The sequence below is a fragment of the Anser anser genome (assembly GCF_964211835.1).
Source record: "Anser anser genome assembly, contig: HAP1_SCAFFOLD_77, whole genome shotgun sequence".
Lineage (NCBI taxonomy): Eukaryota > Metazoa > Chordata > Aves > Anseriformes > Anatidae > Anser > Anser anser.
This window is the reverse complement of record NW_028153924.1, coordinates 670,681-678,591: the sequence shown is the minus strand read 5'-3', so window position 1 is coordinate 678,591 and position 7,911 is coordinate 670,681. Positions and strand designations below refer to the sequence as shown.

Sequence of the window (7,911 nt, the reverse complement as noted above, 5' to 3'; positions counted from 1 at the left end):
AGTGCAGCCTAACAGCACCAGAGGGCCGGTAGGCTAAACATTCCCATCCTGGCAACAGGACTGACCCGGGCAACAGTAAGCATCCCTTCTGCACTTTCGTCGTGAACATCAACATAAGGAAACAGAGACCTCCTCGATCCAAGTTTGAAGAAACAAACACAAAGGTCACCCAAGCGGGTTGTTTTCAGCAAACTAACGGAGAAATTAAGGTGACAACCGCGTGCATCCAGAGTTAGTCAGATCCCGAAGGCAGTTCCTTTGGGAAACGCAGGAGCAGCGCGCCAGATGACGGCTACCTTACAGCGCACCCCTCAGAGGCACTGCTACGAAAGGAAGGCAGAAGGTTGGAACTCAAAATAACTCGCAAGGCGCCCGTTAAGGGGGAAGCTTTAATTTCCTGAGCAGAACCTCCCCCCTGAAGGCAGCCCAGGGACTCTTTGCTTCCCTAGGGAGACGGCAGGGACGGGGCAGGGCGGTGGGATGGAGGGACACAGGGCCAGATGGACGGCCAGACGGCCGGATGGATGGACAGACGGCCAGATGGACGGCCAGACGGCCCAAAAGGCCTGAGCAAGGGCTGAGGAGCGGGAGGGAAGGGCAGGGCGAGGGGAAGGGGAAGGGCGGCCCTGGGCCTGACAGGGCACCTTGGGCCTAACCCCGGGCAGCAGCTCCCCATCTCACAGGGCCCGCGGGGGGCTGCCTGTAACAGGAGATGCGGGCAGGTAAATTTTACAAGCACTGCATCACAAATACCCTGCAACACCTGAACTATTCACTGGGACAGCCTCCTTCCTCACCTCCTGAAAGCTCCAGCTGGCAAACCAAGGACAAAATGAAAGGCAGATGTGGAGGACCTCGTAAGATACTGTTTTGTTCCCTACGTGCCCACTGCTGGTGACACGTAATGCCTCCTGTTCCCAAACGACATCGGCACGTTACATCTTTACTACATGCTGAAAGGAACTCAGCAACTTGAACACAACTTAGAATTACCCATCCCGGCAGCAGGCTGTCCAGCTGAAGCTGCTTTAGCCAATCAAGTGTGTCATGCTGCCCCTCAAAGGTTTCTTCCTGGGAACGTCTGCTGTGACACTCCTGACGTATTACTTCTCGGAATGGCAGAACTGCGCTGGGTAGGCCCCACAGCAAGACTCGTATTTCTGTCCTTCCCTTTCAGGAAAGGATCTCCCACCTTGAATTTATTAATTTTCATGATGATGATACACAAATTGAAGTTTTGAAAAACTGAATGCTGATTAACAGATTTCTAGCACAGCCTGTGCATCAAAATTCATTTCTCTCCATTTAGGTAATCTTAGTTTCTGAGTTACAGTTACAGTCAAAATTTTTCTTCTTCGATTTTTTTCTTTTTTTTTTTTTTTTTTTTTTTTTGTGATCAGAAAAACGAGGGGACTGGCTGTCCCAAGTCAGCCGGGGAACTTCTCTTTGGTCGATGCATCAAGCAACTCAGCTCTCTTGGGGAAACTTAAATAGAAAAGACAGATCTCCAAACGGATAAAAAAAATAAATCAAATGATAAAAACCCAACCGACACATCTGATACCCCAGCTTATTGAACAGCACAAGGGTTTAATCTACAGGCTCTGTCCAAAGCAGCAAGAAGTGACAGATTTAATCCAAACCACTTGCCCGCTCTCACTCTCTGATCTGGAGACGTTATTGGACAAGCATGCATAGCAGTAACACTTGTAAACACTGGGTTACTGCACCACAGCCCCAAATCCCTCACGGGCCCACTAAGATACTTTTACTGACTGATCCACAATAAACACTCCCAAAAAGATTCTCAACAAGCTAAACCCTGTTTAGAAAGAATCTGAGGAACCTGTCACTGCAGCAACAAAGGGCTGCAATTGTATGCAAAATCTCCAACACCCTCCTTAGCACCCTGCTAGCTCAAGGACTGTGTGGGGCTTCCGTGCCCTGAACGAGTCCACCCTGGCCACATAACGCAGATGTAATGGTCAAGAAAGCACATAGCGTTATCGAAACTTATCAGATCCACAGCAAAAAGAAAAGCCCACGCTTCTATATTTCTCCTCCTTCTCCATTCACAGAAGGAAGAGACTGAAAACAGGCAGATTTGTGGTTTACATTTACAGTTAATGTGAAAAATGGCTATTTGTGAAATACATCACGTATTGTTTCAAGCTACAAACAACTCGCTCCCACAAAGGAAAGACTTTTGACCTCAGCATGCAACCCCAGTTACAAATAACTTCCTATCTACCAGCGGGCCGCGTTCCCCTGGCACTCAGTCACTCCGCAGCACGGCAGCCACCTTTGTTCTAAGGATGGCAAATTCTACTTAGAAATGCTCTGTAGAAGAGTGATGTTGTCCCCTTTTAACACGATCCGGCCTGCAGCACAGAGAAGGGAAAGAGGGGATTAGAGAGAGCCCAGAACCTGAGAATAATCTCGTGTTTTCAGAAAGTGTTTTGTGTGGTTGAGCAGGGTTTTGCCCATCATGCAGAGTGCAGGCCGCCTGGTATTACACGTTTCAAAGACCAGAACTGGTCTCAGGCAGGGACAGATTCTCCTTCATTCAGCAAAATCAGCAGCTCAAAAATCATCAGGGACAGAGATGTAGCCAGGAATTGCTCACTGAACTTCAACAGCAAGGCTCGTCACACGGTTGGTACGTCTCAGTGCTGCTACCTAGAAGGCTCACCCGGGCAGGTTTCAGACTGCGCGTCACTCGGGTTGCACAGACACACGACACACCCAGCTGTTTCCTTGATTTTGTCTTGGAGTGAATCTCCTCTGCGTCGTCCAGCGCCAAATTCACGTACTCGTCAAAGCCCTAGAAAACGGCAACAGTGGCAATTAGTTCAGCAACAACACGAACCATCGTCAGCTGTGCTGACCCAGGCTGGACAACGAAGACTAATTGTTAGAGAAGCACGATTTCTTTTTTCCCTTGGGCTAGTTTTTCTTGACAAGAAAAAATAGGATTGTGAATGAGGGAAAACAAACTAACGATGTAACGTGGGGTCGTGCTGACACTCACGATGATGCAGCCTTCTATCCGCACGTTCACTTGCTCAGCCACACCTGGATCCTCGAGCTCTGCAGAACGAAGGAGGAGAGCAAATTGGAACACAAACACCGCGAGCAGTTTTGTTCTCTCTCGTGTGTTCAGAAATACCCGCTAACCATAGCCGCTAGAGCTCCCAAACACTCCAAGGAGCAACTCTCAGGGGCAGTTTCAATTAACAGTCTGACATTTTAGAGTCTTATATGACTGGGTGAATACTACACGTTTGCTGAAGGACACGTTTCCAGTCACAAGGGAACACTCCTGCACGCCCGGCTGCACGATCCCACTCCCGTTAACACGAGGGGGAAACGCCGGGCTGCGCAGCAGCTCCTTGTACCCACCAGCACGCCGCACAGCTCTCCATTCCCCACAAACCTGCCCCGAGCAACGGGTGGGAGCCGAAAACTCAGCGAGGGAGATCCCCGGACCCTCCCCGCTCCCCCCACCCCCCCCAAATCCCCATCCCCATCCCCTCCCCGTCCTCTCCCCGCGCTACTCACGCTCTGCAGGTAGCGGAAGATGAGGTTCTGGGGCACTGCGTGAAGGGCTCAGCACGGGGACAAGAGCTCCAGGCCCGGGACAAGGCCTCAAGACAAGGCCTCAAACCCTGCAACGAGGCCCCAGGGCCCCGGGACAAGGCCTCAAGGCCCGGGCCGAGACCCCTGAGGCCCGGGCCGCCCCCCACCCGCTCCCCCGTCGCTCCCCAGCCGCAGGAAGGCTACGATGGGCTGCACCATCACCGTCTGCACCTTCTGGTCCTGCCCGCGGTACGCCATGGCTGCCGCCGCCTCGCTGCTCCCGCCGCCCCTGCTGGGCCGCCTCCGGAAGCCCCTGAGGCCGGGCGGGAGCGCGCAAGGGACGCTGGGATGCTGGAGGAGCGTGGCGGGCCGCTCTAGCAGGCCGGGAGGACCGCGTCTCTATGGTCGCAGGCAGGAGTCCCTGCGCCTCTATGGTCGCAGGCAGGAGTCCCTGCGCCAGCTTTATTGGTGAGCAGCGAGGCTGGGGGGGGGAGGGGGGCAAGACAGCCTTAAATAAAATACAAATATAAAAAGTGTTATAAATGGCTGTTATAAATCCAAATAGGATTACAATCAAAGTTTACAATTTATTAAACGAATAGAGGCAAGCAAGCAGCGCTGGGTGCGCCGGGAGTCTCTGCTCCCCCAGGACGCACACCTGTTACGTAAGGCGGCTGGTTTTGATGCTCCCAGGCTAATACATATTCATTACTACTTCGAGAAGAGGCAGGGTTATTAGAATTGGTTTCCGGAATCCGAAACCCCTCCCAGGGGCGCCTGCGTATCAGTCTCTGGTGGTCTCTCGGGGCTTGCTCGGGCTGAATGCTGGTTGTCTTCCTCCCAGACTTTTGTCCTTCAATTGTCCTTCAGCTCCCCCTTCCTCCTCGTTTGGGAGCCTCTGCGCCGGATTTCAGAAACTCTAGCAACATCCCCTGCAGTAGTCAGCACTTTTCCCTAAAAACCCCTTTGTTCTCTTATCACCTAGACCCGGGCCTCAACGTTAACCCTTCAAATCCCTTAGTGACACGAATTGCTGGACCATTCCTTACAAAAGGAAGGATAAAATATGTAGAGGAGCAATGGCACACGCGAAAGCCCAGCGCCGCGGGCAGAGGCAGCGAAGGTTGACGGCAGAACAGTGCTCGGTTTGAACACGGAGAGGGAAAGCGAGGGGAAGGTGGCCGAAGCCGGCCGCAGTCTCTGAGCTCTCCTCCTCCTGATTGTTTTCTCTCAAAGCCATTTCTGTCTGTGTGCGGGCACCCGGAGCCGGCAGAAGTCCCCGTGAAGTCCTTCGGCAGGACGGAGGGCTGCGTGGGCTCCAGTGAGAGAGGGAGTTAGGAGAATCTTATCAAGTAGAGATAGAGCGCTGACAGCGTTAAACTAGGATGCTACTTAGCGTCTTTGCTAACTATGGTGCATTGTGCCAATTAACTAAAGCAAGAAGCCTTGGGCCCCTTACCAAGGTCAGTCTCCTAATAAGAGAGCGAGCCTATCTTAAGAAACTGGGAGAAACTGGTCCTGCAGGTGGACAAGAGCCAAGGAGCAACTGAGTCTGTGCAAAGACGAGGTCAACTAGCGGTGACGAGGAAGAGTCATCAATCTTCATGCCCACGACCTCCCGTGCTGCCCAGCGCTGAATAAACATACCTACTTTACAATCTCACTGATTGTGGAGTCCCTTTTCCGCAAGTCACTAGCAGCGGTTTCTTCCGCAGAGGTTTTCCCAGAGCCGCTTCAAAGCTTCCCTCGCGGAGCTGGGGCGTCGCAGGGGGTCGTCAAAGCACGCACGCGCACACACACACACACACGCACACACACACACACACAGGCATTGTTGTCCAAACAGAAAGTATTTACAACAAATTCGACAAGCGGTTTTCCTCTGCCAGCAGCAAATGCCTGAGGGCCCCTACAGCTTCACAAATCATAGCACAAAGAGCCTAAAGTTCCTCTAAAATTTAGGGAAATGATTCAAAATAGATCTGCTAGGGGAAAACGATCACTGGCGGCAGGGTACACAATACACCCGAGCCTCAGCTCTCCTCCGCAGGGTCAGTGCCCACGCCCAAGTGCGACGCTGATGGCACCCGAACATTTGCTGTAGCAGGCAGCAGAGCCAGCAGCTCAGGGGAGCAATTTTAAAAACCAGGAGGCACTTAAACCAACCCTTAATTGACCCAGTTACTGCAGAAGAGTCCCGACTACTCGCCCTGGAGTCCTACTGTCACCAGCAAAAAGCACCAACCAAAGCTTGGGGGAACTTTGGTACAGCACAAGAGAAGGGAGTGGGGGTAGCGTAGCCGTATCGCAGAGCTGCTGCTTTTCACACCATTTTATCATCCCTGATAATTGAAAGTAAGGCCGGGTGGGCTGACCCCACCACCACCACTCCTGGCAGCATGTTTGGTCCACAACGCTAGAATAATTATTCTGCTCCCTCCCGCCCCTACAGCTTCATCATCTGAAAAGATTACAGTCAAAACAATGGCATACACAAATAAAAGTCAAGAGTTGACATAGTAACTCCGGGATTTGGGTATCAACTGTCCGAGAAATCAGAACACCCAGGCTTCACAATGTGCCCAACATCGAGCTGTGCCAAGGGGGGGCGGAAGGAAGAAGCTTTCCGTTTAAGCCTTCAGAGCATCGCTCCATCACTACGTCAATTCACAGCCACCACAGCGTGCCGATGGACATCTTTCTGTGCCAAAAGAAACAAGTGCTTTGTCCTCTTGATATCAAAGGTAGCCACCTATAGTTACGGAACCATGCACAAGACCTTAACTCTGACCAGCAGGAAAACTTAGGACAACTGAGTGCAGATCCTGCCAATTTCTACCAGTTCCAACTGTGCTTTAAGTCTCATTGCAAAGCCTCAGTTCGAAAAAGGATCACCTCAGGGTATCCAACAAGAAGAAGAGTTGTTTTCTTTTTTTTTTTTTTTTTTTTTTTTTTCAATATACCATAGGACTATGCAGTTCAATCATCAATCATCTTGGAAAGCTCAAGGAGGAGGTCATCCTCATCCTTCCCTGGGTCCAAGTCGAGCTCGGCTTCCAGTATGCCGTCTGAGAGTTCCCAAAGTAGCATCTCTAAATCCTCGTCTACAGATACGGGCGCGTTGCCTGTGGAACTCAGCCGGCGTGTCCTTGCTTCTTCTAGCTGGGAAGAAGCTGAAGTCGAGCTTGAGAACTCCATTGGCTCCACGGATTCTGCCTGGCTTCCAAGATGTGCTTCAGGTCTTGGCAGAGCAAGGAAGAGAACAATCAGTATATGCCATTTCTTAACGGGAAATCCCTTTTCTGCAAACCGGCTCTTAAAACCGTAGCCAACCCCTCCTGCACTTCAATCTTACCCAGGGATTGTTATTCAATTAACCCAGGGCTACATTTAGAGCCCAATATATTAGCAGGTACATTTTTCAGTTTGGGGGTTTCTCTGTGAAGCCAGAGCACCCGGAGCCTAGCAAAGATGGGAAACCAACATGGCCTCCCGGAAGCCCAGTGTCCGAGAACTACATCTCCCGGCATGCTCTGGGAAAACAATATGGACTCCCGGAAACCCGGTGGCCAAGAACTACATTTCCCAGCACTCCCCAGAAAATTGAGCCTCGCAGCGTGCCGTAGGACGCCATTTTTTGCTCTGTTACATTACCGGTTTCGTGTTTATGGAGGGTTTTCCCGCCGTTTTGGGGGGTTTCCCCTCAATTTCGGGTTTTCAGCTCTCCATTTCAGAGTTCTTCCCCGCAATTTTGGGGTTCCTTCCCCTAATTTGGTGCTTCGCCCCCCCCCCCACTTTTGGGGTTCCCCCTCCATTTTGGGGATTCCCCCCAATTCCAAGCCCCCCACAATTTTGGAGGCCCCCACCATCCTTTCTTGGCCTGCCACCCTAATATTAAGGTTCTTTCCCCCAATGTTGGGGTTCTCACCACATGTTTGAGGTTCCTTCCCTTAATTTGGGGCTTAGCTCCCCGGGATCTGGGACTTTAACCCCAATTTTGGGGGTCCCCCCCAAGTTTGGGGATTCCTCCCCAGGTCTGGGGGGGGGTCCACATTCAATTCTGGAATTTCACACTTCCATTTAAGTCTTCTTCCCCCCAATTTGGGGGTTCACCCACCCAATTTTGGGGGTTCCTCCCCTAATTTGGGGGGACCCGACCAATTTTGGGGGTCCCCCCCAATTGTAGAGTCCCCCACCCTCCTTTTTTGGGTTCCCCCCTAATATTAAAGAGTTCTTCCGCCCAATTTTGGGGGACCCCACAATTTTGACGTTCCTTCCCCTAACTTTGGGCTTCAACCCTTCGATTTTGGGGGGGGCTCCCCCCCTCTTATT

At 51.7% G+C, this 7,911-nt stretch overlaps 1 long non-coding RNA gene across 2 annotated transcripts; it reads right to left on the bottom strand.

Annotated features, from left to right (window-relative positions):
• Positions 1-2,480: 2,480 nt before the first annotated feature.
• LOC310891134 lies at positions 2,481-5,042 on the bottom strand. 2 transcript variants are annotated; one of them, XR_014577441.1, is made up of 3 exons: positions 3,562-5,042; positions 3,032-3,090; positions 2,481-2,824 (listed from the first exon to the last, which is right to left on the bottom strand). It is a non-coding gene; the product is annotated as an uncharacterized lncRNA (long non-coding RNA). The 2 variants fall into 2 exon arrangements; XR_014577442.1 differs by having other exon boundaries at positions 2,482-2,824; positions 3,811-5,042.
• Positions 5,043-7,911: the final 2,869 nt, after the last annotated feature.